At 46.5% G+C, this 24,028-nt stretch overlaps 1 protein-coding gene and 1 long non-coding RNA gene across 2 annotated transcripts in view; one reads left to right on the top strand and one right to left on the bottom strand.

The window, feature by feature from the left end:
- MAF (MAF bZIP transcription factor) overlaps nucleotides 1-24,028 on the top strand; it is a 343,782-nt gene that overhangs the window by 130,173 nt on the left and 189,581 nt on the right. The window lies entirely within an intron of this gene.
- Nucleotides 1,315-11,681, bottom strand: LOC116665832. Its single transcript, XR_004322553.1, has 3 exons — nucleotides 11,672-11,681; nucleotides 1,710-1,715; nucleotides 1,315-1,617 (listed from the first exon to the last, which is right to left on the bottom strand). It is a non-coding gene; the product is annotated as an uncharacterized LOC116665832 (long non-coding RNA).

Raw genomic sequence — 24,028 nt, 5'->3', positions numbered from 1 at the left:
TCCTTGTGTTTAACATATATATATATATATATATGTTTGCTTAAGAAGTCCAGCCTTTAAGAAAGGAATATCTGTTTTATTCTCAGGACCTGCCAAAACAGGTCTCCAATAAATATGGGTTATAATAATGAATAAGAGGTTAGCCATGACCTTCCTATTGGTGCTGCTCAGTTCACTCTCAAGATGGCCACCTAATTCACTTGTGAGTGATTGGTCCAGAAATCTTTCCTTCAAGAAGAGAGTTGGGGTAAGGGATACAGCACATCATTATTTTCCTCTCTCCCAGTTTCCTAATAAACCAGCTTCTCCCAGTTTCTTTTCTAGCTGTTCCGTCTTCTATTACGTAGAATGCTTAGGTGATGTGCCAATAAGTAGTGTATGAATACTTAATGAAGGTGGAATGAATTATAAATGGCGTGGAATTTATCTACATTGCCTTACTTGCTCATGGCAGAATGGTGCTTTATCTTCTATCAAGCCATAGGAGTCAGTAGGTGAGAGAAATTAGTCTGGTTGATAAATTTAAAAATTGTTTTCCCGGGTGCCATCTTAAGTTACATGGAACCCAATATCATGTGGCAGAGAGGAAAAGGATTGACTGGGAAACGTGGTGAATATGATGCTGGCAGGAGAGAGATGGAGGTGGTCCCTGAGGGCTCAGTTATTGCTAGAGTGGAGAACTCCGAGGAAACAAAGGCTTGGGTGGGAGTTGTGGATACAACTTACTCATGGTGATTAAGCACCAGTGAGACAGGGGTCTGAAAGGGGTCTCGAGTACTTTGACTTCAGGGGGAAGTTATTGAAGAATGCTTCCCAAGGAAGGGATTTCTATGTCATTCCTCCATCCCAAAGCCATCCGTCAACAGCTGGCTCCATAAATACAGTGAGCTCCCACTAGGAAAAGTAATAGACAAACCCCCATATCTCAGAGCCTTGAAGCAAAATTGTTTTCTTGCTCACATAACAGGTGCCTCTTCTGGGTGGCTCTCCTCCAAGGGTTGAATGGGGGCCCCAGGTCCTTTCCATCTTGTGGCTCCGCCATCTTCCTTAGGTGGTTCCAGGTGCACCCAGGAGGTTACCAGCTGGAGGAGGCACTAGCAGGGAGGTGTTTATGGACCAGGTCTGGAAGTGGAGAATCTCATCTCTACTCACATCTATTTGCCCAGAACTCAGGTGTATAACTGGCCTCCCTCCAAAGGAAGCCGAGAAAGCTAGTCCAGCTGCCCAGGTCCCAGAAGCAACAGATATGATGATCAGCTAGCGGTGTCTGCCACTTCTTGAATCTCCAAAAAACATATATTCCTAGAAAATAATAGGGTAAATACTGTTGCAGAAGTGTCATCTTAGAAAGTGTTTGCAAACTCTTGTGCTTTTTTTTTTTATATATCCGTCTCGTCCTTTTCCTCCACAAAAAAAAGTTTTCTATGCTCTCAGGGGTCAGCAAACATTTTCTGAAACGGGGCAGATAATAAATAGTCTGGGGTTTGCAGGCCAGGCTGTGTCTATCGCGACCACTCAGTTCTGCCTTGGCGGCGCCAGAGCAGCCGTGGACCACATGTAAACATATACACATGGCTGTGTCCCAATAAAACTTTACTCACGGAAATAGGAGGGGGACTTGGTTTGGCCGGAGGGCCCACGTACCAACCCCTGTAGCACGTGATGGATGAGGAGTTCTGTACACGAAACACTGAGAGGTCTGCTCACACGGAGCGCTCAGTAAATACTAATTGGCTGTACTTTAGCTTGAAATGAATACAGTTGTATGGCTTCCAAACATGTGAAACTCAATGGATTCGAGTTTAGAGAAGGCTAGCAAAAGCCTGGAAGCAGAGACCTTCCCCACTGAGAGACATTTATAAGCACAGGGGACTCGGGAAAAGGGAATATTTTTACTTCTTTCTGTATTTCCTCCCCAGTTGTTCAAATTTTTGTTTCCAATGAGCATATTTTACTATTGTAATTTTTTTAAAAGGTATTTTCCATGTATGTCTTTCCAACTTCTTGCTGACTCAGAAAAGAGCGTTGCATTTTTCATCCCAACCATGTGACTGATTTGCATTTTTCAATAACCAGCTGCAGCTATGTTTCAGACTTGTAGCCTGAACCACAAAATACCATTGAAAGAGTTGAGACACAGCCTGAAATGCTTCGAGGAAGACAAGGTCCCCACTTCCTCTTTGGACAATTTAGCTGACGGGGACACTGACAAAGGGGAAGAGGCGTGGTCTTCGAGGATCTTCCTCTGGTCCCTTTGTGCAGCCCACTGCTGTCCTGTTCGCAGGTCCTGCCGTGACTGCATCAGCCTCCTGTGGACAGGCAGGGTCCTGTGCTGGTACACGGCAGGCACTTACTACTGCTCCTCGGCACAAATTACCTAACCTTCATCCCCAGTGACTGGCACAGTCCCTGGCGTGGATTACACACTCATTAAACAAATGCACACTAGATTTAATTGAATGTGTGTGGCAAACTGAAGGGGGTAGATAGCATTTTATTTGCAGGCCAGCTTGCCTTGTATCTGAGTTCTGGGGAGGCAGCTCTCCCTACTAGAATTCCAATAAAGAGACCCATTCAGGAGACTTGAAGACTGATGCTCTGATAGGTGAGATTACCTTGTGTTGGGTGATGTGATTAACCTGAATTAACCCAAGGCAGCATCCTGGGAACATTATCTTGAAGAAAAGGCAGTATCAGTGTCTATTGTCTGCTCTGGTGATAAACAAGAGTTTTTCATCACGCTTCCTTCTTATTTATTATGTGCCACTTGGTGCTTTTCCAAAATAGAGAAATGTAAAAACTTTAAATGCGTCTGCGTTTTCCCCCCTGATTTCAGTTTTTATCAGCTCGTGATTTCTCTCTTAATTTCTCCCTAGACCACAATTCTGATTACTCTCCATCTACCCAGATGTCAGTCAAATATCACACTTCCTTTGTCAAAGAGAAATAAAACAGCCAGACCAGATGATAGCCTTACAAAAAAGCACATTTGAAAACAACAGCTTTGTTTGGACTTTAGGACAATGGTGAAAATCATTAGGTAATATCTTCTTTAGGGATTCAGCATGTTCTCCGCTAGATGATTATCAGACCAGGAGTTAAAAAAAAAAAAAATAGCCTGGTTGTGATTTGAATCAGTTTACAGCAACTCATGAATTAGAAGCTCACACCCGAAGGAGAATTTTCAGCTTAATGGAAACAATTCATCAAAGACTTTGAATTCTTTACCGGAGTCTCTGTTGATACGTGGACATTTCTCCAATGCAGGGACATTTTATGGTAGCCTGTTTCGTTCAAGTTAGCATCAAAGGAAAGCCAATAAGTGGTACTTTCTGTGTAATAAGGGAATACCGCAAATGACCTAAAAATCACAGTTTTATACGTTGTGCTAAAATGAAGTTGATGAGAACACAAGTGAATGTATTTGTTTTTAAACAGTGTTTTCCCGGTCTGCTCCAGGTTTAACCCAGTGAAATGACATGTTGATTTTACGGGAGAACTGATGCTAATAGGAAGCAACACTCTTCGTGTTGACCACTTAATAATATGGCAGCAGGAACATGTGTTTCCCCCAAGGTTTTCAGAGTTGGTTAAGAGAAGAGTAATTGTTTCAGATATAGTTATGAATCCTGAGCTTTACTGAAAAGAAGTATCAGCCCACCTTAAGAGAAGAAGTCAAAATCTCATAGAAGGTTGAAGACTGTTAAATGTGCGTGGCCACTGCTAAAGTTCTCCAGGGGAAGGAGAAGGAAAAGGGTTAAGACCTAATCTTAAACTTGTTATAAACAGAGTTTGCAGGGATTGGGTCTGTACTTTCTGGGTAAATTATTGTTCCTTAGTGCCAGAGGGGAGGTTAGAATTCATCTGATTCAACGACCTCTATTTCACAAATGGAGAAACTGAGTCCCAGTAAGAGAATTAACTTCTCAGAGGCCACTTAGCGGATTGGTGGGGGTCCAGGTCCGCCTCTAACTGCGTCTGTCCTGGGCTGATATAGTCCTGGGCTGTGGCATTCTTTCTCGCACGTAATCATTGCTTAATAAACGTTTGTTGCATTCATGTGTGAGGATGTATTGTGGTAACCCCTAGAATGAGTTAAAGGTAGGGAGTAGAACTCAGAAAGTTGGGTGGAATTACTTTTCAGGACAGGGCAGCATTTTTGAGGGGATGGAGGTCTGGCTGAGAAAATAAGGAGTCATGGTACCTCTCACCCGGGGCTGGGGGCAGACCATCCTGGGGGATAATGTCCTGGGAGGTTGGATGCTCAGCCAAGCAGTTGATGGTTGTGCTTGAGACTCACACTGGGAGTTCAGGCTGCCTGAGTGCCTGCCCAGACCCGGTTTGCAGTGGCTGAAGGTTTGGGAGGCAGGCATGGGTTCGGATCCCCACTCTGCCACTTGCCAGCTACATGCCTCGGGTGAAACCCAGATCTTCCCTTTTTCTGTGACTCTTATTAGCAAGTTAAGGATCCTCCCACAGCTTCGCTATACCTCTCGCTCAAACAGGAAGAAAGCAGTCCCCTGTCTCAGAATGTCGCTTTGAGGGCTCCACGATCACATAGGGGCTCAGTGAATGTCCACTTCAGTGAACTCACTTCATTATAGAGACAGATGATTTGTTGACTTTGTTGAAAATGAAATTCTTGTCCTGAGTGAAATATTCCTTTTTTTTTTTTTTTTTGATGAACAGAAAAGCTGGAAGTTTTATGATACGGTGTTTAGATCAATGTGTTTGACTCTCTGGAATTTTCTGATTGGCTAATGCATGAAGCTGGGCTGGATTTGAGAAGAGAAACCCCATCTAGGTTGTGGAAAGTTCTAGATGTTCAAGAGGCCAACTCAGTCCCACTGCTCATGAGACCTCCTTGGTCTCTCTCGTAATCCAGTGCCGGGACACTGTTGCAACCAGAGTGTCATTCATGAGAGCAAAATCCTTGCTGTGGAAGCTGCTTTTCTGTCTGCCTGCTTCTCACAAGGGAGGTGCAGGGAGAGCCTCCGTCTGCTCTGCCTCTCTCTGTGTCCCCGCGAGAGCAGGTCACCAAGTCTCATGCATTTCTTCTGTCTTTTTGAGGCTGTTTTTTTTCTCAAAATAAAAGCTAACCCATAATCTTACAGTCTCACCAAAGACAACATTGTGTTTCTGTCACCCTTTTCTGTGCACATGAGTAGTGAGTACCCAGCAAAAATCGTTTTGAACACACTCGGTTCATGATAATGGAGCTTTTCCCCCACATCGCTGTCAGCTCTCCCCAGACCAATTCCCATTTCTTAAAGGGAGTGTCAGAGCCACGGAGACTGCCTCCTACCCCTTGAATCTGTAATAGGATGTTAACTATTATCAAACATGTCCAAACCTTTGTCTCTGTAGGCATCATGACACTGTGAGTTAAGTACGGGGTGAGTATGTAATTTATCACCCAAACAGGGTCACTTCTAGAGGTGAAAGGGTGCTGTTAATAGCCATGCGAGGATAACAGGTGTGGCCTGGGGCTTTCCTGGGCAAACTGGGACATGGTCACCCCAGCTAGGCAAGACAGGAGCAATTTCAGGTCACTAACGAAAAAGCACAGAGTGCAGGTGAGTGTTCAGAGACAACAGCTAGGAAGTGGCAGTGCCGATCTTAGACCCCAGGACTTCAGGCTTCTAATCTCATGTTGTGTAAACCATAGCCCAGTGCAGCTCTCTAAGACCTGCACAGCATTGTAAATATCCTAGAGAGACACACCGCTTGTATTTAACAGACTGATTTAAAGTAGCACTTCCCTCCCTCTTTCCCTTCTCCTCCCTTCCTCGTTCTCTCTTTTTCTCTTTCTTTTTCTCTTGGAACTCTACACCAGGTTCCTGACACTTTATGAGAGGGCATTATCTGAAGAGAGGAGTCCTATCGGGGATTAAATGTCCCTTTAATAAGAGTCAGTGCCTGATGTATTGTTTTGATTAAGGATGGTCTGCTCAGGAGAATGGTCTTGTGTGCTTGCATTGGTGTCTTATAAGGCTAAAAGATGATTTGAAATAACATCCAGAATACCCCACCAGCCAAACATTTAAGGAGCAATTATAATAATAAAAGGGACTAAGGGAATCGGAATGTTTCAAAACCACCTCCTGGATCAGACAGGGGTGAGGGAGTGTCTGACAGAAACTGGTCCTTTGCTGCCAGTCAGTCCACAAAGACCATTTTCCTCTTCTTCCCTGACTCTGTGGAAGGATGTTCTGCTTGGGGGTCTGTGGGCGGCCCTAGCCATGGTGGGCAGTGGCCAAGGTTCCAGGAGGGGCACCCGTGCACCTTGGGTGAGAGGTCGGGCTCTGGACTTGGTCTTCCAAGGGTTTTGGATCCCAGCTCAGTCTTCTACTAGCTCTGTGTCTTCCCTAAGTCTTTGGTCTCCTCATCCTTAAAAAGAGTTTCTACTAAAGGTCAGTGGAACATAATTACCATTTCTTTTTGTGTGTGTGGTGGGAACATTTAAGATTTACTCTCTTAACAACTTTCATGTATATGATAATAGTATTGTTAACTATTATGTGAGGTGATGGAGGTGTTAGCTAATTCTGTATATATGTGTATCAAATCAACATTGTGTATACCTTCACTTACAATGTTATACACCAGTTGTATGTCAATAAAGCTGGAAAAAAGAAAGAAAAACAAACAAACAGTGCTTCTCCCAGGAACTGATACACAAAAAAACAGATCCGTATGTGTTTTGGGCATATTGTTTGTATCACTATTATTAATTTTTGCCAGAAACGGAACTACCCTCCTACAGAGACACCAGCAATCTTGTTCCTAATTGTTGGTGTTCTTTCAAAGATGCCCCCAAATGTCAATTCCCTTGCCCTGTGTGATGCAAGTAACAGGTGTGATTCATCAATAAAATCAATCTGGGAATTCCAATGGACTCTGAAACGAGATGCTGTGATAAGTGAACATGACATGAGCTGGGCAATGATCTGCCAAAGTCCTTCAAAGCAGCATTCCATGACTTCTCAGCAGGGCCTGCATCCACGAAGCAGTGCTCTGGCTTTGGTATCCGATTCATAGGGCTTTCTGTCTCAGAACTTCAGTGACCCACTAAGCATGTTGATGTCCTCACAGAATTAGCCCGACTCTTTCCCTGATGTTGGGTAAGTAGTACATGGGCTCCTCCTATGTCGGGTGCCTTGTCCTTGTACTGTCTTCTGTAGTTCTCAGTACAGCTCTTTTAGACTTTGAGTGATCACGCCTCTCCCCCTTTTTTCAATATAAGAAAACTGAGGCTCAGTTAAAGGACTCACCCACGGTTATCGAGTTCCTAAGCAGGAAGCCAGCCTTTGAAATGGCATCCGTCTCCTGGTAAAATCCATCTGATTTCTCCTCAATAATTTTACTTTCATTAGGAAAGTAATATACATACAGTGTAAAAAATCTTGAAAGCCAAGTGAAAGTATAAAAAAGAAAGTAAAAATTATCCAGATTCCTATTCTTAACCAATATTTTCATTCTGCTATGACTCTTTCCTGTTTTTTTCCAATGGGGCTGTGTGTGTGTGTGTGTGTGTGTGTGTGTGTGTAGTAATGAGAGTAAAGAGGAATTCTACTGCAATTCGAAATTTTATTTTGCTTTTCTCATTTAATATTCTATGTTGAATTTTTCTCATATCATTAACCATTATTAACTAGTCTTTAAAAATGATGGCTTACCAGCTGTATGACATGTCTTCACACACACATGTATAGCCACATATACGTCATAGTTCATAAATCCTTTCATCTTAAGACATTTTGCTTGCCCCTAGTTTTATTTTTCAGTCATAAATAACACTTAGATGAACATCTATGTTAAAAAAAAAAACTGCTAGTGACAAGTGGCTCTCCCTTTTGTTGGATGTCTTCTGTGTGTCTGTCCCATGTTATCTGCATCGTTTAATTTAATCCTCACAATAACTGCATGAGATGGGTGTTATTGTTAGTAACATTTTACTGATGAAAAAGCAGAGGCTTAAAGAGGTGAAATATGTCATCCAGACAGACACAGAAAACTGGCGACAGAGGAAGAGTCAAGTGTAAGACTTGCTGAGGGTCAAGTCAGTATCCCCTGCCATCTGGCCTCCCATCAGGCTGTTTGTTTCTGATACTGGCCTGGAAGGAGGCATTCCTAGGAGGGGAGTGGCCGGGTACAAGAGCAGGCGTTGCCCTCCAGCTTCTGATATCAGTGACTAAATTGACCTCCATAAAACACGTCCTCCCTCCAGCCAGGCTCCAAGTGGCTTATTTCTCAGCAGTTTCGCTGTCCCCTGGGAAGCTCAGGCTCAAGCCACCCCATCAGAAAGTCCCCTGGACCAGGGGACTTGGACTGGCGTGGTCAGTCCACTGGATTAAGCCAGGGCGGGTGGTGGGGAAAGGGACTGACAAGAAGCACGTGTGTTTGGCGGAGGTTGGGGTAAGGCAGGGGGTGAAGAGTTTAAGTTTCCTCCCAAGAGATATCTGCCATTCCTGAAGTTGGAGAGAATGCCTCAGTTTAAGGATTTTTCCCAGCAGGAGGTGAAGTGTCATCTTTCACACCATGGGCAGAGGCAGGAGTGCATCCATCAGTTTTGCTTCTTAGCCCTGACTGCCTTGCTTTAAAGTCGTCTTTACTCAGGGAGTGAGCTCAGTAGAGTGATCCTGTTCTCATCATCTCCCTCCTGTCCCCTCACCAGTCCTCTTAGACTCTGCCCTTAATCCCTGCTGTCACTCCCCAGAGGCATGGACTCTGATGATGCACCGCTAACCTTCCTGTCTGCACGTGCTACAGGCTGGTGACCAGATGCCTTACGCAAATTGATGTGGATTAAGTCTTGGGCTCCCTCACTATCTGATTTCTCACCCTGGCCAGGACCAAGTTCCCCCAGATCTCTCACGTGACCTTTGCCTTTTGGGGAGGCAGACTTTGCCCTCTGATCCCCATTTGCCTTTCTTACTCCTTTATGTGTTTCTAAGGCTCTCTTCAGGCCCCTGGCTATTGGGAGACACAATTTTTTATAGAAAATACTATTCTTGGGGGCATGGGTATAGCTCCGTGGTAGAGTGCATGCTTAGAACACAACGTCCTGGGTTCAATCCACAGTACCTCCATTTAAAAAAAAAATTAAAAATAAATCAATAAACTTAATCCCCCCTCAAGAAAAAAGAAAAAAATGTGACTAGGCAATTTTTTTTTAAAAAAGCTTTAAAAAATAGTATTCTCTGGACCTTTCTCTTGACAGAACTCTTATGAAAAATTGCTTGAATTTTTTGGTTGCTTGCCGAATTAGTTCAAAGATTTGGCAATTGCTCGTAACTTGGTCCTTCTTTCTTTTCAAATCTCCTTCAACTCCTGTATTAGATTTCTGTGGCTGCTGTAACATCACCACGAATTTGGTGGCTTAAAAACACCAGAAATTGATTATCTCACAGTTCTGGAGACTTGAAAGTTTGAAGTGAAGGTGCAGGCAGGACTACGAGCCCCCGAAGGCTCTCAAGGAGCGTTTATTTCAGGCCTGTCTCCTGGTTTGTGGTGGCTGCTGGTGGTCCCTGGCTTCCCTTGTCTTGTGTCCACCCTCAAATCTCTGCCTTTCTCTTCACATTGCTTCCTTCTCTGTGTCTCTCTGTGTTCCTGTCCCCTTCTCCTTTTTCTTATAAAGACACCAGTCCCTGGATTTCAGGCCCACCCTAAGTCCAGGATACTTTCATCTCAAGATCTGTAACTAATTACACATGCAAAGACCCTACTTCCAAATATGGTCACACCCTGAAGCTCTTAATGAGCTAGAATGGAGTTGTGGGGGACCCTCTCCAACTCGATAATCATACATGCACCAATTCTTGGACCAAGAAGGGGTCTTAGAGATGGTTCTAGCCTAAAGCTGTCTAGTAGAATGTCTGCAGTGATGGAAATGTCCTAGATCAGTGCCGTTCCATATGGAAGCCACTAGCCACGAGTGGCTGTTTAGCACTTGAAATGTTGCTCGCACCTCTGAGGGACTGAATTCTTAATTTTAATTAATTTACATTTACATTTAATTAACCACCAGAGGCTAGTGACGACCACTTTGGACAGCACAGGCCTGGTTCAAGACTCTTTTTTTTTTTTAATCTTTTCCCAGCCCTCCATCTTTTTTCCCCCTAATTCTTCATCTTAAAGATGATAACCAGAGGCCCAGAGGGAGCACGTGCTCTGCCCACGGACACTTCAAGCTGGTGGTAGAACCAGCTCTCTTCAATTTCAGAGATCAGCTGATGCTGGCCCACTGCCTTGTTTTAATGACTTGTGAGTTTAGAATATTTTTCCATTGCTAAATGGCTGATACAATAAATCAAAAGAAGAATAATCTATTATGACCCATGAAAATCATACCACTTTCATTATTTGGGTGACCTGAATAAAGTTTTATTAGAACACAGCCACGCCCATTCTTTCTCTGTGTCTGTGGCGACTCTCCTGCTACCCTGGCAAAGTCAAGTAGTTGCCACAGAAGGTGTATGAGCCACAAACCAAAAATATTTACTACCTGATCCTTTCCAGATAGTGTCTGTGATTCTGGTTTTAAAGCAGTGATTTTTTTAAAAAAAATTAAATTATAGTTGATTTGCAATGTTGTGTTAGTGTACAGAATAGAGATTCAGTTATACATATACATATATATATATATATTCTTTTTCATTATAGGTTATTACGAGCTATTGGAATATAGTTCCCTGTGCTATACAGGAGGTCCTTGTTGTTTCTATATTTTATATACAGTAGTTTGTATCTTAAAGCAGTGATTTTAAAACCTTTTATTCTATTTTTTAAAATTTTACATATAGTGTTTTGTATCTTAAAGTATCTTAAAGCCTTTTCTTCTCCCTTTTTAAGTGAGAAAAGGCAGTAAGTTGGAAGAAAGGGAAGAACAAATCCCCTGCAACTTCCGGGCACGGGGAAAAGGTTCATCATATTTAGAAATTAGATAGGAATATCAAAAGTACAATTCCACTGTTTAATTTGTGCTGGGTAAGTCAAAAATCTTATATTGCTGGGGTGTAAGCATCCCCCTTTCCTTTTTTACGATGGAGAATAAAAAGCTACCGGGTGCTAGTAATCTGTGCTACACCTCTTGGCCACAAATATTGTAAACGTGCTATATTTACGGCCGGGGAAGAGAGGCTACCTAATATGCCGAGGAGTGACCCCACCCAGGTAGGGATGCAGGTTTCCACTGACCCTCCCCTCAAATTGTGAGGGGTCTGTAGCCCGTTATAATTTAAACTCACTGCAGATGGTGAATGTGTCAGTGATGAGTGTTCACTAAAAGAGCTGCTGTGGACGCAGCCTGTCTGCGTGTGAAGGGCAGCTTTCTCCTTTCTCCTGCATGTCTCTGTCTTTCCCCCAAGAAAGCAGGCCAAGATGCAAGTGAATCCAAGTGATGGTGTCGTTGAGACAGCATCAGATCTGCTTTAATGAACATGCTAGAAGGGAAACAGCTTCCACCTCTTAGCTGCTGTAATTAGAAATGACTTGAGGTTGTGTGGCACTGGCGACGAACACGGCTTGGTTGGGCATCTCCCGCGTGTCTACTGCGTGCTCAGCCCTGGGAGTTTGAAGGTCATTGTCACAGCCCTTCTGCTCCAGCCGCTCATCTTCCAGCTCTGTGTGTGGCTGAGGCCAGGCACACGTGGCTCTGCCCCCAGGTCACTCGTGTGGGGCCCAAGGGGCTGCCCACCTGGGCAGGGCATTCCCTCCTGGTCATTCTTAGAAACGCACCATCTATTGCTTCCTGCCTACATCCAGGTGGTACGGTGCAACTCGAGGGAAAGGAGAACTTGAACGATATCCAAAGGGAAGGAATGTCGTAATTAGGGAAGTGGAAAGTGGAACTGAGCCCAAGGAATCTGGTTCTGACTGTGCCTGTCTGTTCCCCAGACTGTAAACAGAGACCTCGGTGAAGTGCCTGGTCTCCAAAGAAAAGCATAAAGCAAGCAAGGAAAAAACCAAAATGTGAAGTGTGTAGCGCATGGGGTTTTGTTAAATTTTACTGTCCGTAGTGAATATCTCACCCTCCACCTCTCGGGTTCCCTGGTGGCCTGGGTCTGCTTCTTCCACCACTGTGCTGAGTGACTCCCATGCTGGGTCCATGCTGGTCCCTCCCGCACTTGTCCTGTTTGCTCCGCCATCTGCTGTCCTCTCTCTCTCTGACACTCTATGGGTTTGCACCTTTGGACCAACTGGAGGAAGGCAGGCTTTTCTTTTTTTTTTTTTAGCAAGATACTGTTCCCTGAAACTGAGTTGTCTCATCCAGACCTTGAAGACAGTAATAAATAGTCCCTATCCCAGAGGAGGGGAGGGATGGTTAAATAAGTGAATATGTGCTAAGCCCCGAGCTCAATGCCCGGTGCAGAGTGGTGTTTAATAAATGCTCACTCAAGATAAATGAATGAATGGATGAATACAAGCCCGGCCAGGCAGCAGAATGAGGAGCCCTAGGTAAGGGTGTGCAAAGCACAGACTCTACCCCTCTGCCTTTCAGAGGTGGGGGGCCTAGCAGCCTCTCTGAGACCAGGTGGGTTTTGGAGTCCTGCAGGCCTGAGGTCAAACCTAATCCTGCCTCTTTTAATTTGTTTATGAATCTCAGGGTGCCTCAGTTCCTCAACTATACAGTGGAGACAGTACTAGTACCTGCTTTCTGCAGTGGTCCCGAGGATAAAGAACATGTGTTACGTGGATTAACACGTGGTATCGTATGATATATAACATTAAGTGTATGCACCACAGCGCGTGCATGTAGTAGGTGCTCAGTTAATATCAACTACTAGGATTGATGTGGCTGTTTTTTTTTTTTTTTCTCAGCACATCTTGTTTTATGTTAGCATCCCATTGCTTCCAGGGAGGTGGGCACCATTTACTAAGGGCGAGGGGCGACGCAGAGAGAAGGCCGACCTGTGTTCAGATTCCCAGCCACACCTCCTCACTGTGCCAACTTAGGGACCTGATTTGCCCTCTCTGAGCTCCTCCCCCACTGGCTCTTCTGTCAAATGGGAGACGCAGTCCTGTCTGCGGGCTCCTGGGGGGATCAGGCGAGGAACGTGGACGAGAAGCCCTGATGCAGAGCAGGCACTCAGTACATGCACTTCCTACAGCAGCCAGATTCTTACATAATTTTCCATAGCCTCCTCGGGGCAGTTATCTCCTTGGCAGTGAAGCCGGGCACTGCTTCTTACCCTCACGGCCCAGTTAATGTTTCAGACACCCTGGGTTTCTAATTGTAGCGAAGCCTAGGAGCCACCTAATCCGCCCGTGTATTAGCTGCTCTGCTTCCAAACGGGCGCCTGCGGACCCAGGGCTGACGCTTGCCGAGTTAATAATGACTCGCTTCGTTCCTCACGCCAAGTGCAAGAACCACAGAATCCGTGGGGCAGGAGTAACTCCTGTGATTAGAAGTGCCTGAGGGAACCCCCCACCAAGGGCCTTGTGGCCTGGCAGGCGGGAACCCCCGGGCCCCCCAGCGCCGCCGGCCTCGGCTGTTTTCTAAAGCCCGCGCAGACCTGGCGTGTCTAAGAGACAAGGCCTCCGAGGGATGGCATTCCAGCCCCAGAAAGACGCTCAGCGGAAGCCCTGGCTTCCCGGGGCCCCAGGCCGACTCCTGTCTCTACAAACAGGCCTTCTCGGAGCCCCGGGCCTGTGGCCCCTGCTGCAGCGGAAACTCCTGCCCAGCCGGCATCCTCAGTCAAGGAGAAGCCAAAGGAGAGGCTCCCCTCTCCCAGCCCAGGCAGAAGTTTCTGTTATAAGGGGGAAAAGGAAGTTGCGATTGAGCAACGCCGGGAGGCAGCCTGCGATTTCTCTGGGCAAATGCTGTGGCTGGGGTGGCCTGGGCTCTGGAAACTTCGGAAGAGGGATCAGAGGTTTTCTGGAAGCAGGGGTTCTGGCCGGCCTCCTCCAGGATCCAGCACAAGGGTCTGAAGCTCCCTGAGGTGTCCTGTCCTCAGATGCAAAGTGGGGCCAGCGCGGGCCTCCTGGGGCAGCTGTGAGGGAGAGGTGTGCAGGACCAGCTCTCAGCAGATCCTCCAACAGGTCTGTCTCCCTTTCCGGAAAATGTGACCCAAGGTCACATCAGTCCCCCTTTAAATGGAGTTAGAGACGCTCCTGAAGCACTTGGCATGGGGCACGTGGCTGCTGAGCCCAGCATCCTCACACAGTCCCAAATGGGCCACACGGTGGTTTTCACCCTGAGGTCCTCTTGTACCTGTGATGTAGGTCTTAACGTTCCCATTTGGCAGGAGAAGTCCTTCACTCTCGGAGGACACATGATTTGCCCCAGGTCCCTGCTGGCAAGGGGCAGAGCCGGGACTCCAGGGCCAGCCAGTGTGACACCCAAGTCCCATTTTTTCCTTTACAGTCTGCTCCCGTCTGTCCTTCCTACCGTATGTAAAATAGGGACGCGTCCACAGATGTGCGGGTACACACACCAACACGCACGTATGCCCACGCACACACACGCCCCCGCCCACACGCAGAGCCTTCTCCCGCTCTTAGTCCTGGTCACATGCGTTCCCGGTGGCCGGGACAGACGCTGCAGTTATTAAGAGCGGAGGGACCCCGAGGACTGTTTGCAGGACTGTTGAAACAACATCTGCGAACAGCCCCACAGGCTGGTCTGAAGTGCAAGATTCCTGCGCCAACAGTCAGATCTCTCACTTGCAAATGAGGATCAGCCCTTTGGAAGGGAGTCACCTTGGGCGATTACATGATCCCCGCGGGACAGCGCTGCTTTGCTTAAAATCTGCCTCGTAAGTGTCGCCTTTTTAGCTCCGTCACTGAGCGCACGTGTTGGGACTCGGACCAGGCACTGGGCTCTGCGTGGCATGGCAGAATCCTGGGGACACCAAGGTGACAACCCAGGTCGTGTTTCCCAGGGGGCTCAATGTCTTCTTAGGGACAGATAGCCAGTGAAACCAGCACATAGACTGTGCAGTGTGTGGTAAGACAGGTTAGCACCGGGGTTCCCCTTTTAAATATCCTTCCAACCGGTAAATCCTCTCGGAGTGAGCTCAGTCTGGGGAAACCCAGGAGAGTGAGTTACAGGCAGTCGAGTGAATAAGGCAGGAAATAAGCCTGGGTTGTAAAAAATAAATGCATTAGCAGTGAAAATAAAGCAGTAGAAGCGCTTTTGTGTGTATGTGTGTAATCAGCATAGCGATCCCAGTGGGTCCTGGTGTTACACACAGTAGGTGCTTTAGAAATGTTTAAAGAGACCTATGTTAAAAATAATCTCATTTTTAAAGAGGCTTTGCTCTTTTATAAAGTGAACCGTGGCTGACTACTATACATAAAATAGATAAACAGCAAGGTCCCACTGTATAATGCAGGGAACTATATTCAATAGCTTATAATGGTTTATAATGAAAAAGAATATGAAAAGAAATAAATGTACACATATATATGCATAAATGAATCACTATACTGTACACTAGAAATTGACACAACATTGTAAATGCACTATACATCAATTTAAAAAATTTTTAAATAAAATAAATGAAGTGAATCATGGACTTCACATACTTCAGTTCTCCAACCAAATACCTAAAATCAGGGGCCTTTGGTTTTGCTTCCAGCCCCCTTCCTGTCTATTGAATTTTCCCAAGAGTGGGTCCCCTTCCCTTTGAATCAAAGACCATACCGTCCTCACTGGCTGGGGTGGAGTCCTCTTGGAGTCACTGCAGAACACGCCTTGGTTCGTTTTCAGGCATTTGAGCCAGCAAGTGCCAAACTTGTCGGTTACTCTGCAAAATAACCACGGATGTGTAAAAGTCAAATGGATACCAGGCGACAGAGAGCAGTCCCGGCCAGGAATTCTGAGGAGACTGGCTTCTGAAAAAAATTCTAAAGCCAGTATATTCCTGGACTGGGAGCTTGAAGGATGAATTTGGGGAGAAAATAGAAATGCTCTTAGAGGCAGACTGGTCAGAGAAACTGCCACTCGCCACCGTGCGACGCTTAGCAGACTGTTCCTGCTACCGGGGCCTCAGTTTCCTTTTGGGACAATGGGGACGGTACATACCACCCGTGTCATGTGGTGGCTGTAGGATGAATGAGCAGGTCCATAGTGAGAGCTCAATGATGAGTAGCCTTAAAAAAAAGCCTTCTTTACTCGTTGCATCTATTTGATCACAGAAGGTGCTGGTTTTCCTAAGTATAAGGCATTGCCCTTGAAGTTGGGGAAAATCGAGGCTTTCAGTCCATCCTTATAGTTTAGAGGAAGATGCTAAAGAAAACGTGTGTGTGTGTACACGTGTGTGTCCATGTGCATGGGTGTCTGTGAGTATGCGCTATGCACATGTGCACGTCCTGCAGTGTACGTGTGTGAGTGGGGCCTCAGGAAGACAAGCCTCTGATGTTAAGGCCCGCTGGCCTGGGTCAGGTGAGGATTCGTGTCAGCTCTGCTCCCTACTCCAAGCTCTGCTCCCTGCTCCGAGCTCTGCTGGGGCCCAGCACCGGCCCCTCCCATCAGATAAACTGGCGGCTCTGGGCCCGGCCCCAGGGAGATGCAATCTCATGGGCACTCTCCGACCACGTATAAGTCACTGCCTCACGGGAATCCATTCCATCACGCTAGTGAAGCAGCTCCCACCTGGATCTAGGTTTCTCCTTGGATTTTAATCCACAGAAGCTGGGCTCGGGAGAGGAGGAGGTGGGGCCAGGCCTGAAACCTAAACCTACAGCCAGTGGGAAGGAAGAGGAGAGGGTCCTGTTTCTTTAGAATCTTTTGAAATGTAACATTTATTTCATATTTTATTATATAATCTTTAATAGGAAATAAAATATTTATGACTAAGGTTATCTATTAAAACTAGTTTATTGAAATTATATCTTACCTATTTAAATCATGCATTAAATATATACTATGTATAAAAAGTACATAATATACTTTTATAAGTTTAATATAGAACAGAACAAGCAGAATATATTACATAGCATAAAACAGAATATATAAATTTAACAGTTGGCTCTTGTCAGCCAGTACAAGCCAGTGTCGTAGTGAACGAGGGCTTCTTGGCTACCGGTCCTAAAGGAGCCTGTTGTTAAATTTTCAGGTATTTTGCAAGCCAGTTCACTTCACATTGGTAACTTGGAATTAGCCATGGTGGGAACATTTACACCACAGAAATTGGCAAATACTGCAGATTAGGGTTTCCTTCTAATAACAAGCCAGTGGGCTTATTGTTAAATATTTATAAGCATGTATGTGTGTGTGTGTAAGCTTTGCTGAGCCTTCTGTTGTCACCACACCTACATTATTTTATTTTATTTTTTAATTTAACTAGTACCGCAGTCTTCTGATACTGTCATTTCCTAGTTGTATGATCTTGGACAAGTCCCTCCATCTTGCTGAGCCCGGTGGGCAGTTGCCCAGGTTGTTAGCTGCACAACTCAGGGAGCCCTCTTCACATCAGAGCCTATTTGCCTCCGGGCCTTGGTTCCCTCGTCTATACAATGAGGAGAACTCTCACTACTGCACAACCCCACTTGGAGGGTGCTAGCAGATTGGGACATGAAAGCTCAACACCTCCAGCAGGCTTGATGGAAGGAGAGTAGGGAGTGGCAGGGACTGTGGCAAACTGAGGACATATGTCCTATCTAAAGGAGTAGCTCTAGCCCACCACTGCTGTGTGGGAATGCAGAGGACTAGTGATGCCTGATGTTTCTGATTTATTAAGAAGGAAGAAAACATCTGGATTTTTAAAAAATGTAAAATGTCCTAATTTTTAAAACATGAGCCTAATTCATGGCCCTGCATTAGATTTGATGTGTGACTCCTTCTTCCAGTGGGTGGCACACAGAAGGCCCTAGGGTTTTTTTTTGTTTTTTTGTTTGTTTGTTTTGATAAAGTAAAGTTGGGATTTATTAAGGGATAGATAATACACTCTCGGGGGAGAGCTGGAAGGCTCAGGTGATAAGCAGCTGCCCTGAGTTTTTTTGGTAAGTTGGTTACATAGTAGTGTAAAAATGATTGGTTGGACTATTCACTGGGGAAGGAATGGTTTGGGGTCATATTCCCTGATTTTCATCCCACCTCCACCTTTCTAGGGATGTGTTAATGATGGGCTGTGAGCAAGGAACAGTAACAAGAAATTTAAGGGCTTCACATCGTAGAACCTTTCCTGTCAGAGTTAGAAGCTATGTCTCTCTCCTCTCTAAGTTCTCTAAGAAACTGAAAGTTCTTTAAGTGACTGAGATTTCTCTCTCATTCCCATTATTTTAGAATGACACCCTAGAAAAGCATTGCTTCTCCCATGCAGCTGGCATATAACTGTTCTCCAAGAAGCTCAGAGCTACCTTCTGAGCAAAGGAAACAGTTGAGTCATAATCACAGTTCTGAGCTTCCTGGTGGCCAGAGCAAAAAGAAAAACACAATCAATTATATAGTTTTCTTTGCCCAAGGAGACGAAACTGTGCCAACCCCAGCTTCAGTGGACCTTCTAAGGCTATTTCTACTTTTTCTGGTTGTACTATTACATCTTTATTAATGGTACTATCTTACTTTTTGTATTTCCCTTATTTTCCACCCTTTGTGGAAAAAGAAGAGTATAAATAAATTTACAGCTCTGACGGTCCTTAGACCACTGCAGAAGGGCCACAACACACAAGGATACACAACTTTGCTGAGGCCCAGGTTCGGATCCCAGGATGTGCAGTAGGCTTTAGGAATCTGAAAGGGGAAGTCTCTTACCTGATGTATTAGTTTGCCACATCAAAGGACCTTAGACTCAAGAGACAGAAATTTATACTTTGACAGTTCTGGAGGCCAGAAGTCTGAGACTAAGGCGTGGCAGGATTGGTTCCTTCTGAAGGTGGTGGGAGACCAGTCTGGCCCAGGCCTCACCCCCAGCTTCTGTTTGACTGCTGTCTTTAGTGTCCCCAGGCTTATAGAAGCGCCACCCCATCTTCTGCTTCCTGTTCACACGAAGTTCTCTTTGTCTGCGTGTCTGTGTCCAAATCTCCCTTATTTATGAGGGCATAGTCATATTAGATGAGGGGCCCCCTCTGCTCCAGTATGAACGCATCTTAACTAAATTACATCTGCAGCAACCTTGTTTCCAAGTAAAGTCACCTTCCAAATGAGGGACTAGGGGCTAGGACTTCAGCATACGAATTTTGGGGGTCAAGGGGCACAGTTCACCCCATGACACCTGGTAAAGAAACAAAGCCCTGATCAGCATCAACCACACCGCGTGATTTCCTCTGAGGAACCCCTCGCACAGGAACTCATGAGAAGTACCATCAAATCATGTTTCTTTGCACAGAAGAGTCCCTAATCTTTTCAACTGCCACTGCTAGTGATGCAGATAAAATCACAATTGAAACCTACGAAAGTAATGCCCTCAAGTCAGAAAATATGAGTTAGAGTCTATCAGGGGAAGGAGGCACACATATTCAAAGATTTCGGTGACGGTGTCTAATTATAATTTTTAAGAGGCACTGTCAGCTAGATCACTGTTAGGTCATCCAGAGAGATGAAGTGATTTGTCCAGAGTTACCTATGAGTAAAGGACCCAGGAACAGTTAAATCTTTAATAAGAAGATGTATAATGTATGTACATATACTCTTAGGATCTATTTTGTGCTCACTACACAAATGAAGAAACTGGGTGTGGTACAAAGATGTTAAATAACTTGTCTAGTGTTACTGGGCCCGGGCGGCTTTCAAGTTCAGGCTTCTGGCTTCACAACCCTTGCTCTTTAACTATTACCCTCAGCCTGTGTATTGGAATTGAGGACTCATAGCTCACCACCATGCTGCCTTCTTTATCAAATTCTGAGGCTGCTCTGTATGGTTGAGTAGGTTGTACACTGCACAAAGGTGCTCAGCTGAGGGGCTGAGTGAGGATGGCAGTTTGCTTTGCATGCTGTTCACAGAGTTGTGCCCTGGCAGGTGGGGGAGGGGCACCCTGTTGAATTCAAATAAAGGTATTGTGTGGGTTTGTTGCAGCCCTGCAGGTTGCAAACACTATCAACCTAATTGGATTTAAGACACTTGGTCCAGGGCTAGTAAAAAGGAGGGATGTCTATTCTCTGTCTCAATGTTCATGGCGAGAATTTCCCACTGCCCCAACCCAAACTCACCATACACGCTGAAAACCCAAAATGCCGTTAGATGGAAAGGGAGGGAGGCAGGTAAGGGTACCAAGGCCCAGGCCCAGGCCAGCAGGCAAAGCAAAGCCCTGTGTCTGGAAGCAAGACAGTGGCTCCAGGCCATGCTTAGCCTGACGAAGTAGGATGGTGCTTATTTGCTGAACTAGAAGCACAAATCAAAGCCAGAGGGAGGGGTCCTCTGGGTGCTGTGCCTGCAGACAGCACCCTCTCCCTTGCAGCGCCCGCTTGGAAAGCTGCTTCCTTTCCACCCACTCCTCTCAGCACTGGGGTCTTCCAAGCTGGGCGTTGGGCAGGAGCAAGTGACCTGTGGGAACTGCGAGCCCTCCCCTCTTTAACCATCCTCAGCCCCGGGCCTCTCACTCTCCCCTTCTCTCAGGGCAGAGGGACCATCGGGAAGTGGAGCTGCCCCAGGTGAGAACAAGGGGAGACAGGCCAGGGGACCAGGGGGCACCAGAGCCGTGGGCAGGAACGGTTCTGCCGAGGGAAGTCCCAAATCAGGGGATGGTGTCTTCTAGAGAAAATGTCCCATTTGGGTTTGTCAAGGAAGGGAGGCGTTGACACCAGCGGCTTGTTGTCTGACAGAGACCTGGACACCCTGCTCTGCCCGGAGGAAGGGAGCAGACCCAGTCCTGCCTCTGAGACTTTCAAGCTGGCTTTAAAAAGGGAGCAGGCTCTCTGTGCTGAATATAGCTCCAGCTTTTTCGTAGTAAATTATTCAGATGTTAATTGCATTGTAAACAAAGCCGCTACCTTTCTTTCCTTTCCAATCATCTTCATAAAATGTGCGGGTGCAGGGAGCTGGGAGAAGGGGGCAGAGAGCCAAAGTGGAAAGCTGGATAGGGGGCCTGTGTTTGATTCTATAACGAAAGGCGCATGGTGGATGCCTGGCCTGGAACCAGAGCGAGGCGGAAGACTTTGGTTCCCAGCCCAAAACTCCAGGATGGGTGTCGGTGGGGGCGGCACCACACAGCCTGTGTTCCCCTCTCTCCTCTCTTTCCCACCCCAGCAAACCATTTAGGTTCCTCCAGCCAGAGCTGTGCATGACGGGGACACCCTTTCTGGGGGGCTGAGCTGCAGGGAAATGCATTTAGATGCTGCAGACGCAGGACTGCGCAGACCCACTCAACTGCCTGGATACAATTTTGGCACCAGGTACAGATGGGACCAAGGCATCACGGTCTTCCCGTCGCTACATCCCCTCCTCGACATTTCTGTTAACTGGTACATGAGGGTAGGAGGTTGCAAGCCAAGTAAGGAGCCCAGGGCGCTGGGGACAAGCTGCTCAGCTTGGCTGCCCACAGTGGGGTCTAAATTTGCTGTGTGCATCCAATCCACTTAAACCGTAAAGAGCCAGCCTGCTTCCCCCTCTATCCACTGCTGCCTTTGGAAATGACTGCAGTCCTAATTAAAAGCAAATTGCTTAATCTCGTGGCATCAGGGGAGGCCTCCTGCCAAGGGACAGAAGAAGCCAGGCAGAGGAGGCAGGGAGAGGGAGAGAAGGAGCACAAAGTCGAGGAGGCTGTCCCTGGGTCCCCATGTGGTGTCTGCAGCACTGGTCTGTCGTTTCTTTGCCAGCAGGTTTCACACCAGCGGGCAGCAGATTTGTGTTGACTCATTACAGAATAATCTGAATTTGCCCAGCGTTGGGCTGGTCCAGTGTGGGGCTCAGAGAGTTGCTTAATTCTGGGAGAAGATGTTCCCAGGTAGGGCCCCAAGGTAACCCTCCCAAGGATGTGCCAAAGAAAAGCATCTGAATGTCTCCACTTCTGACTCCATTAGCTCCAATAGGCATTTAAAGGCATCGCTTTGTTTACAGCACATCTTAGCCTTGTTCTTACTGAAATGGGCCATTTCCAGAGTGACTTATTCATGTATTCCATGGAGTCTCCATCTCCCTGTCCATCAGGGAGAGGTTCCAATGATAGCTGTTTCATCACAGCCTCTAGTAACCCCAGGGCTGATCCCCTCCCTCCCAGGATCTCTGGGGAAGAGTAGCTCTCTCGCTCTCTTTCTCTCTCTTTCTCTCTCTCTCTCCCTCCCCCCTCCCCTCTCTTGCTTTCTCCCCCTCATTCTTCTTAGCTAACAATTAAAGGGAAAATGCCACCTTGAGGACTCCAAGGTAGCAACAAGACACCCGATTCACGCAACACTTGTCCTGACACAGCTGAGTATTGAGCTGGTGGGCAGCTTGAGATGGCTGCAGAGAACAGGTCTACCCATTGCCACGTGCTGCCCGCCCCCTAGGCGTGAGATCTCTGGGACGGGTCCATCATCTCAGATGATTAATACCAGGTACAGGGCTTGGTGGGGAGACGGGGAATTCCCCTACCCCAAGCCCTTCGATGCAGGTGGAGGAAACCGAGGTACTTGAGACACTTCATCTGTCTCACTCAGAATTAAGTTTTTAAAGCATCAACAGAGAGTCTTGAAAGTTGCTTTACCACAGAAAAGCTCTGAGGCAAATTAGGGGCTGTGAGAGATCAGAACAGCTATTCCTTCACTCACATCCCAGTCATTTGTTTCTTCTTTATCTGTTAATCATCCCTGAGGCTCCAGCCACTGGGGGTTAAGTCCTAGAAACGCAGAGCTGAACAACTTCTGATTCCTGCCCACAAGGAGGTCATGGTCTAAGAGAAAGCTTACCAGACAGATAAACAGAGCCATTCACACAAGGGTTGTGGGGCTGGGTGGAGAGTTCAGAGGGGAGCATAGGCGCCAGCCAGGAGCTGTCAGAAAAGGCTTCCCAGGCAAGTGGCTCTGAATAGGAGAGACAGAAAAGCAGCAGGTGGAAGGGAAGAAGATGGAGAGAAAGAGGCTAAGGGGGCCTTCGAGCAGGGCCCTCAAGGTAAGGGGAAGGATCATTCCTGAGTGTGTAACCTAAGAAAGAAATCGCCTGCCCAGAGGGCGGTGTCCGGCTGCCGTGGCGTGCCAGCTCTCCCAGCACAGCCCCGAATCACTGAGCTGATGTCACTAGCCCCAAATAGATAAATAAGCAAATGCGTGAAAAGAGTGAATAAGCAAAAACAGGGTCATCTGCTCAAAGAACCAGGTAGATGTGACCGATGAACGGTGCTGTCCCGCCCAGTTGAAGTAGCAGCAGGTGTTTAGGGCCACCCAGGACGCAGCAGGTGAGCAGTCGAAGTGCGCCCAGTGACAGCTGGGTGAGGTCACCTGAGGGTGGAGCTGAGTTCTCTGAACAAGGCTTTCTGCAAATTTGTGACTAGAACCATTGATGGTTGGATTCATCCGGGTTGCTGGCTTTTCGTGTTTCTTTTTTTCTCTTCTAAAGCCACAATGATAATTGAAATGTGCAGCAGCATATAGCTTCCTGAGGCTTTCCTACCCATTATCCTGCGTGGTCCTCACAACAAATTAGAAAGAGTGGGGAAATCACTCTGGACTTTTGGTACCAGTGACGGAAATACAACTCATTTGGCTTGGGCAGGAAACATGTTAATTTAGTGGCTGATGCAAATCAGCAATCAAAGTATAGGTTTGGCCTCAGGTGTGGTTTGATCCAGGTGCACAGGTGATAGCATCAGTATTATTTTCCTACATCTCTTAGCAATGCCTGTTTTTTTGTTTTTTGGTTTTTTTTTTTTTTGGCTTTGTTGTTGTTTTGTTTTGTTTCTGCATCGATTTCATTCTAGGCTCTAAATATTGGTTCTGGCAGCTCCAGGCTCCCACTGTCCTTCTGGCTAGCAGACTCTGGAGAGAGAAAAAAAGCATTCTTTGCCTGAACCTTCCATCCAAATCTATGGGATTGTTTTGACTAGATTAACCTAGGTCACATGACCTTCTGTGACCCCATCCATGAGGCTGTGGGGATGGAACAACAGCAGACAGCTAGGCTGGCTTTGGGGGCTCACCCTTGGCTCACTCATTTGGTGTTCTGGTTGGTCAA

Source organism: Camelus ferus, chromosome 9 (assembly GCF_009834535.1).
Source record: "Camelus ferus isolate YT-003-E chromosome 9, BCGSAC_Cfer_1.0, whole genome shotgun sequence".
NCBI classification, from domain to species: domain Eukaryota; kingdom Metazoa; phylum Chordata; class Mammalia; order Artiodactyla; family Camelidae; genus Camelus; species Camelus ferus.
This window is presented reverse-complemented; position numbering and strand designations above follow the sequence as displayed.